Below are 10,564 nucleotides of genomic sequence, written 5' to 3' on the forward strand. Positions count from 1 at the left end.
CCGATGGCAAAAATTTATGCAATACCCGAGCAACACCGGACGGAGGTGCTAGACGAGGGCTCCCATTTTAGATCGAGTTTTAAAATCACAAAGAAGACGCGGTGAGGGCTGGCAACCGCTACCAAACCTTTTTCCGATATTGCACCAGCTGAGTGACAAGAAAACATGATCTAAAGGAGAGTCCAGGAATAGCACCCTCGAAGGTGGGCTTCATCCCCTTCTAATTGATTCAACGTCAGCGTCCACCATTTCAAAATTTGACATATCCATCCGCCCTGACAGCGGCATTGAATCAATGAGCTGGGCACGAGAGAGGCTCGCGGCAACCACCTCTCCCATTGTAGCCGCGATAGGCTCGCAAAAAATTTTGCTAGAGTGCCAAGTACCCACCTCATGGCTATAGACAAGGGCTTGCCATTAGATCAACTTCGAAATCGCAGAACGGACGCGGTGTAGAATGGCAACCACTGCCAAGTCTCTTTTGTAATTGCGTCGGTCGACTGATCGAAGAAGGTGATCTAAGAGAGGGTCCAAGTGTGTAGGCATTCATTGGGGGATTCGCGCCGATGGCAAAAATTTGTGCAATACCTGAGCAACACCGGACGGAGGTGCAAGACGAGGGCTCCCATTTTAGATCGAGTTTTAAAATCACCAAGTAGACGCGGTGAGGGGCTGGCAACCGCTGCCAAACCTTTTTCTGAAATTGCGCCAGCTGAGTGACAAGAATACATGATCTATAAGGAAAGTCCAGGAATAGCACCCTCGAGGGGGTGGGCTTCATGCCCCTCTAATTGATTCAACGTCGGCGTCCACCGTTTCAAAATCTGACATTTCCATCCACCTTGACAGCGGCGTTGAATCAATCAGCGGGGCGCGGGAGAGGCTCGCGGCAACCACCTCTCCCATTGTAGCCATGATAGGCACGCAAAAAATTTTGCTAGAGCACCAAGCACCCACCTCATGGCTAGAGACAAGGGCTCGCCATTAGATCAACTTCAAAATCGCTGAACAGATGCGCTGTAGAATGGCAACCGCTGCCAAGTCTCTTCCGTAGTTGCGTCGGTCGAGTGATCGAAGAAGGTGATCTAAGAGAGGGTCCAAGCATAGGCATTCGTTGGGGGATTTGTGCCGATGGCATAAATTTATGCAATACCCGAGCAACACCGGACGGAGGTGCTAGACGAGGGCTCCCGTTTTAGATCGAGTTTTAAAATCACCAAGTAGACGCGGTGAGGGCTGGAAACCGCTGCCAAACCTTTTTCCGAAATTGCACCAGCTGAGTGACAAGAAAACATGATCTAAAGGAGAGTCGAGAAATAGCACCCTCAAGGATGGGCTTCATGCCCCTCTAATTGATTCAACGTCGACGTCCACCGTTTCAAAATCCGACATATCCATCCGCCCTGATAGCGGCGTTGAATCAATGAGGGGGGCACGGGAGAGGCTCGCGGCAACCACCTCTCCCGTTGTAGCCGCGATAGGCACGCAAAAAATTTTGCTAGAGCACCAAGCACCCACCTCATGGCTAGAGACAAGGGCTCGCCATTAGATCAACTTTGAAATCGCTCAACAGATGCGCTGTAGAATGGTAACCGCTGCCAAGTCTCTTCTGTAGTTGCGTCGGTCGAGTGATCGAAGAAGGTGATTTAAGAGAGGGTCCAAGCGTAGGCATTCGTTGGGGGATTTGCGTCGATGGCATAAATTTAAGCAATACCCGAGCAACACCGGACGGAGGTGCTAGACGAGGGCTCCTGTTTTAGATCGAGTTTTAAAATCACCGAGTAGACGCGGTGAGGGCTGGCAACCGCTGCCAAACCTTTTTCCAAAATTGCACCAGCTGAGTGACAAGAAAACATGATCTAAAGGAGAGTCCAGGAATAGCACCCTCGAGGGTGGGCTTCATGCCCCTCTAATTGATTCAACGTCGGCGTCCACATTTTCAAAATCCGACATATCCATCCACCCTAACAGCGGCGTTGAATCAATGAGGGGGGCACGGGAGAGGCTCGCGGCAACCACCTCTCCCATTGTAGCCGCGATAGGCACGCAAAAATTTTTTCTAGAGCGCCAAGCACCCACCTCATGGCTAGAGACAAGGGCTCGCCATTAGATCAACTTCGAAATCGCTGAACAGATGCGCTGTAGAATGGCAACCGCTGCCAAGTCTCTTCCGTAGTTGCATCGGTCGAGTGATCGAAGAAGGTGATCTAAGAGAGGGTCCAAGCGTAGGCATTCGTTGGGGGATTCGCGCCGATGGCATAATTTTATGCAATACCCGAGCAACACCGGACGGAGGTGCTAGACGAGGGCTCCCGTTTTAGATCGAGTTTTAAAATCACCGAGTAGATGCGGTGAGGGATGGCAACCGCTGCCAAACCTTTTTCCGAAATTGCGCCAGCTGAGTGAGAAGAAAACATGATCTAAAGGAGAGTCGAGGAATAGCACATCCGGGGTGGGCTTCATGCCCCTCTAATTGATTCAATGTTGGCATCCACCGTTTCAAAATCTGACATATCCATCCGCCTTGACACCGGCGTTGAATCAATGAGGGGGGCACGGGAGAGGCTCGCGGCAACCACCTCTCCTGTATAAGCTATTAGTGCGAGGCTCGCTCTGCATTAGAAATTAGCGAACACACCGACATCCGCCTTAAAAATCCAAATCCTTTAAAATTCCTACCAAACAGCCATTCACGACCCAATTTTTTATGAGGTCGGCAGAGGAGCAAAAGATTGTCATCGGTGAGGAGATGTGAGTTCATGGAGCCGAGGGACTGAAATGGTCATCGAGCTCATTCGATCAACTGGATGAATTTCACCTTGAAGGGGCCCAATCCAAAAGTTCTGGAGGTCATCTCCTGGAACTCTCGAGAACAAGGCCCATCTTACATGCAAACTCTGCTACTGCGCAAACATAGGTTGCAATTAAAGAGAAATTGCGAGGCCGTCACAATGGCCCGAGGCCAATGGCTCCGACTAAGTCAATTTTCTCTTGCAATCACCATGCCGCCGTTCACAGAGAGATCTCCCCATTCACTTGTGACGCGACACACAATCCAAGGTCTAGACGCGAGCTCGCCCTTGAAAGAAAGACCACTTTCCAAGACATCCCCCGATGACACATTGGAACGTTAACCGCTGTCAAACCATTCCCAATGTTGTGCCGATCACGTTGGCACAGAGGCGACCTTAGGGAGCTCCCATGTAGCAATCAGGATGTGCTTTCGTGCCCATCTCTCACAAAAACCAATGTACAAATTTGGAATCCAAGGGCTCGCATCCATCGATATCGTCGGCACTGGGTCTATATATTCAAAGGCCACGGAGAGGTTCCGATAAGAGAAGCTCCCCTGCTCGCTCGCACAAACATCCCAAATTCTAGACACAAGCTCCCACCCTTAGCATCGCTCTCCAGATCACCGCAATGACACATTGGAATGACAACCGCTGTCGAACAACTCCCGAAATTGTGGCAATGGAGTGAGAAAGAAGAGCAACTTTGGGGAGCCACGCATAGCAAATGGGCTGTGCTGCTACTTCATTCCGCTCTTATATAGATCTGAAATTGTTGATTTCGTTTGGAATCCAAGGCTGCATTCATCCTTGCTCAAACAAGAAATGGCTCTTCTAATCGAATGGCCATGGGGAGCTTCCGGTAACAAAGGCTCCCTTGTCACTCGTGATGCGCAGGCCAACTGCTAGACGACGGGTCGCCCTTCAGATCGCTGCCCAGGCAACCACCACAACACCACCATTGGAATGACAACCGCTGCTGAACCATTCTGAAAATTTTGTGCCAAAGAAGTTGTTGCGTAGAGAACGACTCTGGGGAGAGAGCCCTCGCATAGCAAAATTAGGATGGCTTCATGGCCCTCCCAATAGAAATGATGCTGGTGCCAATATTCCAAAAATCTGAATAACGTGTCTTTCGCGAACAACAGCACTGATTTCTATTGGGGAGGGTGGTCGAGAACTTTTGTTATCAAAGCTCCCATTGTAGCCGCGATAGGCACACAAAAAATTGCTAGAGCCCCAAGCACCCACCTCATGGCTAGACAAGGGCTCGCCATTAGTAGATCAACTTCGAAATCGCTGAACAGACACGCCGTGGAATGGCAACCGCTGCCAAGCCTCTTTTGTAATTGCGTCGGTCGAGTGATCAAAGAAGGTGATCTAAGAGAGAGTCCAAGGCTAGGGATTCGTTGGGGGATTTGCGTCGATAGAAAAAAAATTATGCAATACCCGAGCAACACCGGAGGGAGGTGCTAGACGAGGGCCCCCATTTTAGATCGAGTTTTAAAATCACCAAGTAGACGCGGTGAGGGCTGGCAACCGCTGCCAAACCTTTTTCCGAAATTGCGCCAGCTGAGTGACAAGAAAACATGATCTAAAGGAGAGTCTAGGAATAGCACCCTCGAGGGTGGGCTTCATGCCCCCTCTAATTGATTCAACGTCGCCGTCCACCGTTTCAAAATCTGACATATCCATCTGCCCTGACAGCAGCGTTGAATCAATGAGGGGGGCACGGGAGAGGCTCGCGGCAACCACCTCTCCCGTTGTAGCCGCGATAGGCACAGAAAAAATTTTTGCTAGAGCGCCAAGCACCCACCTCATGGCTAGAGACAAGGGCTCGCCATTAGATCAACTTTGAAATCACTGAACAGACGCGCTGTAGAATGGCAACCGCTGCCAAGTCTCTTCCGTAGTTGCGTCGGTCGAGTAATCGAAGAAGGTGATCTAAGAGAGGGTCCAAGCGTAGGCATTCGTTGGGGGATTCGCGCCGATGGCATAAATTTATGCAATACCCGAGCAACACTGGACAGAGGTGCTAGACGAGGGCTCCCGTTTTAGATCGAGTTTTAAAATCACCAAGTAGACGCGGTGAGGGCTGGCAACCGCTGCCAAACCTTTTTCCAAAATTGCGCCAGCTGAGTGACAAGAAAACATGATCTAAAGGAGAGTCCAAGAATAGCACGCTTGAGGGCGGGCTTCATGCCCCTCTAATTGATTCAACGTCGGTGTCCACCGTTTCAAAATCCGACATATCCATCCGCCCTGACAGCGACATTGAATCAATGAGGGGGGCACGGGAGAGGCTCGCGGAAACCACCTCTCCCCTTGTAGCCGCTATAGGCACGCAAAAAAATTTTGCTAGAGCGCCAAGCACCCACCTCATGGCTAGAGACAAGGGCTCGCCATTAGATCAACTTCAAAATCGCTGAACAGACGAGCTGTAGAATGGCAACCGCTGCCGAGTCTCTTCCGTAGTTGCGTCGGTCGAGTGATCGAAGAAGGTGATCTAAGAGAGGGTCCAAGCGTAGGCATTTGTTGGGGGATTCGCACCGATGGCATAAATTTATGCAATACCCGAGCAACACCGCACGGAGGTGCTAGATGAGGGCTCCCGTTTTAGATCGAGTTTTAAAATCACCGAGTAGATGCGGTGAGGGCTGGCAACCACTGCCAAACCTTTTTCCGAAATTGCGCCAGCTGAGTGACAAGAAAACATGATCTAAAGGAGAGTCCAGGAATAGCACCCTCGAGGGTGGGCTTCATGCCCCTCTAATTGATTCAACGTCGGCGTCCACCATTTCAAAATCCGACATATCCATCCGCCCTGACAGCGGCGTTGAATCAATGAGGGGGGCATGGGAGAGGCCCATGGCAACCACCTCTCCCGTTGTAGCTACGATAGGCACGCAAAAAATTTTGCTAGAGCGCCAAGCACCCACCTCATGGCTAGAGACAAGGGCTCGCCGTTAGATCAACTCCAAAATCGCTGAACAGACGCGCTGTAGAATGGCAACCGCTGCCAAGTCTCTTCCGTGGTTGCGTCGGTCAAGTGATCGAAGAAGGTGATCTAAGAGAGGGTCCAAGCATAGGCATTCGTTGGGGGATTCGCACCATTGGCATAATTTTATGCAATACCCGAGCAACACCGGACGGGAGGTGCTAGGCAAGGGCTCCCGTTTGAGATCGAGTTTTAAAATCACCAAGTAGACGCGGTGAGGGCTGGCAACCGCTGCCAAAACTTTTTCCAAAATTGCGCTAGCTGAGTGACAAGAAAGCATGATCTAAAGGAGAGTCCAGGAATAGCACCCTCGAGGGTGGGCTTCATGCCCCTCTAATTGATTCAACGTCGACGTCCACCGTTTCAAAATCCGACATATCCATCCGCCCTGATAGAGGCATTGAATCAATGAGGGGAGCACGGGAGAGGCTCGCGGCAACCACCTCTCCCGTTGTAGCCGCGATAGGCATGCAAAAAATTTTGCTAGAGCGCCAAGCTCCCACCTCATGGATAGAGACAAGGGCTCGCCATTAGATCAACTTCGAAATCGCTGAACAGACGCGCTGTAGAATGGCAACCGCTGCTGAGTCTCTTCCATAGTTGCGTCGGTCGAGTGATCAAAGAAGGTGATCTAAGAGAGGGTCCAAGCATAGGCATTCGTTGGGGGATTCGTGCTGATGGCATAAATTTATGCAATACCCGAGCAACACTGGACGGAGGTGCTAGACGAGGGCTCCCGTTTTAGATCGAGTTTTAAAATCACTAAGTAGACGCGGTGAGGACTGGCAACCGCTGCCAAACCTTTTTTCGAAATTGCACCAGCTGAGTGACAAGAAAACATGATCTAAAGGAGAGTCCAGGAATAGCACCCTCGAGGGTGGGCTTCATGCCACTCTAATTGATTCAACGTCGGCATCCACTGTTTCAAAATTTGACATATCCATCCGCCCTGACAGCGGCGTTGAATCAATGAGGGGGGCACGGGAGAGGCTTGCGGCAACCACCTCTCCCATTGTAGCCGTGATAGGCACGCAAAAAATTTTGCTAGAGCGCCAAGCACCCACCTCATGGCTAGAGACAAGGGCTCGCCATTAGATCAACTTCGAAATCATTGGAACAGACGCACTGTAGAATGGCAACCGCTGCCAAGTCTCTTCCGTAGTTGCGTCGGTTGAGTGATCGAAGAAGGTGATCTAAGAGAGGGTCCAAGCGTAGGCATTCGTTGGGGGATTCGCGCCATTGGCATAATTTTATGCAATAACCGAGCAACACCGGATGGGAGGTGCTAGGCGAGGGCTCCCATTTTAGATCGAGTTTTAAAATCACCAAGTAGACGCGGTGAGGGATGGCAACCGCTGCCAAACCTTTTTCCGAAATTACGCCAGCTGAGTGAGAAGAAAACATGATCTAAAGGAGAGTCGAGGAATAGCACATCCAGGGTGGGCTTCATGCCCCTCTAATTGATTCAACATCGGCGTCCACCATTTCAAAATCTGACATATCCATCCGCCTTGACACCGGCATTGAATCAATGAGAGGGGCACGGGAGAGGCTCGCGGCAACCACCTCTCCTACATAAGCTATTAGTGCGAGGCTCGCTCTGCATTAGAAATTAGCGAACACACCGACATCCACCTTAAAAATCCAAATCCTTTAAAATTCCTACCAAATAGCCATTCACGGCCCAATTTTTTATGAGGTCGGCAGAGGAGCAAAAGATTGTCCTCGGTTAGGAGATGTGAGTTCATGGAGCCGAGGGACTGAAATGGTCATCGAGCTCATCCGATCAACTGGATGAATTTCACCTTGAAGGGGCCCAATCCAAAAGTTCCGGAGGTCATCTCCTGGAACTCTTGAGAACAAGGCCCATCTTACATGCAAACTCTGCTACTACACAAACATAGGTTGCAATTAAAGAGAAATTGCGAGGCCGTCACAATGGCCCGAGGCCAATGGCTCTGACTAAGTCAATTTTCTCTTGCAATCACCATGCTGCCGTTCATAGAGAGATCTCCCCATTCACTTGTGACACGACGCACAATCCAAGTGCTAGACGCGAGCTCGCCCTTGAAAGAAAGACCACTTTCCAAGACATCCCCCATTCACTTGTGATGCGACGCACAACCCAAGTGCTAGACGCGAGCTCGCCCTTGAAAGAAAGACCACTTTCCAAGACATCCCCCGATGACACATTGGAATGACAACCGCTGTCGAACCATTCCCAATGTTGTGCCGATTGAGTTGGCACAGGGGCGACCTTGGGGAGCTCCCGCGTAGCAATCGGGATGTGCTTTCATACCCGTCTCTCACAAAAACCAATCTTAGCTGTGAACAAATTTCGCTGCAATGACACCATTGGAACAACGACCGCTGTCGAACAACTCCCGAATTTGTGCCCCGATGGAGTGAGAAAGAAGAGCAACTTTGGGGAGCTGCGCATCGCAAACGGGCTGCTGCTTCATTCCGCTCTTATATATAGATCCGATGTCGTTGATTTCATTTGGAATTTGAGGCTGCATTCGTCCTTGCTCACACAAGCAATGGCTCTTCTCATCGAATGGCCACGGGGAGCTTCTGATCACAAAGGCTCCCTTGTCACTCGTGATGCGCAGCCCAACTGCTTTCCGAAATTGCGCCAGCTGAGTGACAAGAAAACATGATCTAAAGGAGAGTCAAGGAATAGCACCTCGAGGGTGGGCTTCATGCCCCTCCAATTGATTCAACGTTGGCGTCCACCGTTTCAAAATCTGACATTTCCATCCGCCTTGACACCGCCATTGAATCAATAAGAGGGGCACGGGAGAGGTTCGTGGCAACAACCTCTCCTATATAAGCTATTAGTGCGAGGCTCGCTCTGCATTAGAAATTAGCGAACACGCCGACATCCGCCATAAAAATCCAAATCGTTGAAAATTCTGACCAAACAGCCATCCACGACCCAATTTATTATGAGGTCGTCTAAGGAGCAAAAGATTGTCATCGGTTAGGAGATGTGAATTCATGGAGCCAAGGGACTGAAATGGTCATCGAGCTCATCCGATCAACTGGATGAATTTCACATTGAAGGGGCCCAATCCAAAAGTTCCGGAGGTCATCTCCTGGAACTCTCAAGAACAAGGACCGTCTTACTTGCAAACTCTGCTACTGCACAAACATAGGTTGCAATTAAAGAGAAATTGCCAGGCCATCATAGTGGCCCGAGGCCAATGCTCCGACTAAGTCAATTTTCTCTTGCAATCACCATGCCGCCGTTCACAGAGAGATCTCCCCATTCACTTGCGAAGCGACGCACAATCCAAGTGATAGACGCGAGCTCGCCCTTGAAAGGCTAGGCCACTTTCCAAGACATCCCCCGATGACACATTGGAACGACAACCTCTGTCGAACCATTCCCAATTTAGAATCCAAGGCTCGTATCCATCGATATCGTCGGCACTGGGTCTATATATTCAAAGGCCAGGGAGAGGTTTCGATAAGAGAAGCTCCCCTGCTCGCTCGCACAAACATCCCAAATGCTAGACACAAGCTCCCGCCCTTAGCATCGCTCTCCAGATTGCCGCAATGACACATTGGAATGGCAACCACTGTCGAACAACTCCCGAATTTGTGCCGATGGAGTGAGAAAGATGAGCAACTTTGGGGAGCCGCGCATGGCAAACGGGTTGCTGCTTCATTCTGCTCTTATATATAGATCTGATGTTGTTGATTTCATTTGGAATCCGAGGTTGCATTCGTCCTTGCTCACACAAGCAATGGCTCTTCTCATCGAATGGTCACGGGGAGCTTCCGATTACAAAGGCTCCCTTGTCACCCGTGATGCGCAGCCCAACTGCTAGACGATGGCTCGCCCTTCAGATCGCTGCCCAGGCAACCACCACAACGGCACCATTGGAACAACAACTGCTGCCGAACCATTCCGAAATTTTTTTGCCAAAGAAGTTTTTGCAAAGAGAACGACTCTGGGGAGAGAGCCCTCGCATAGCAAAATCGGGATGGCTTCACGGCAGTTGGATGGGATTTGAATTCATGGAGCCAAGGGAGTGAAATGGTCATCGAGCTCATCCGATCAACTGGATGAATTTCACCTTGAAGGGGCCCAATCCAAAAGTTCCGAAGGTCATCTCCTGGAACTGTCAAGAACAAAGGCCAATCTTACATGCAAACTCTGCTACCGCGCAAACATAGGTTGCAATTATAGATAAATTGCAAGGCCGTCACAATGGCCCGAGGCCAATGCTCCGACTACTAAGTCAATTTTCTCTTGCAATCACCATGCCGCCGTTCACAGAGAGATCTCCCCATTCACTTGTGACGACGCACAATCCAAGTGCTAGACACGATCTCGCCCTTGAAAGGCCGCGTTCCAAGACATCCCGATGACACATTGGAACGACAACCGCTGTCGAACCATTCCCAATGTTGTGCCAATCGAGTTGGCACAGAGGAGATCTTAGGGAGCTCTCGCGAATCGATCGGGAAGTGCTTTCGTACCCATCTCTCACAAAAACCAATGTTAGCTGAACAATTTTAGAATCGAGGCTCGTATCCATCGATATCGTCGGCACTGGGTCTATATTCAAAGGCCACGGAGACGTTCCGATAAGAGAAGCTCCCCTGCTCTCTTGCACAAACATCCCCAAATGCTAGACGCAAGCTCCCGCCCTTAGCATCGCTCTCCAGATCACCGCAATGACACATTGGAATGACAATCGCTGTCGAACAACTCCCGAATTTGTGCCAATGGAGTGAGAAAGAAGAGCCAGATCAGGTCGAT

Source organism: Cupressus sempervirens, chromosome 2, assembly GCF_028749045.1.
Source record: "Cupressus sempervirens isolate cs-2001-9-10 chromosome 2, ASM2874904v1, whole genome shotgun sequence".
In the NCBI taxonomy this organism is placed as follows: Eukaryota; Viridiplantae; Streptophyta; class Pinopsida; order Cupressales; family Cupressaceae; genus Cupressus; species Cupressus sempervirens.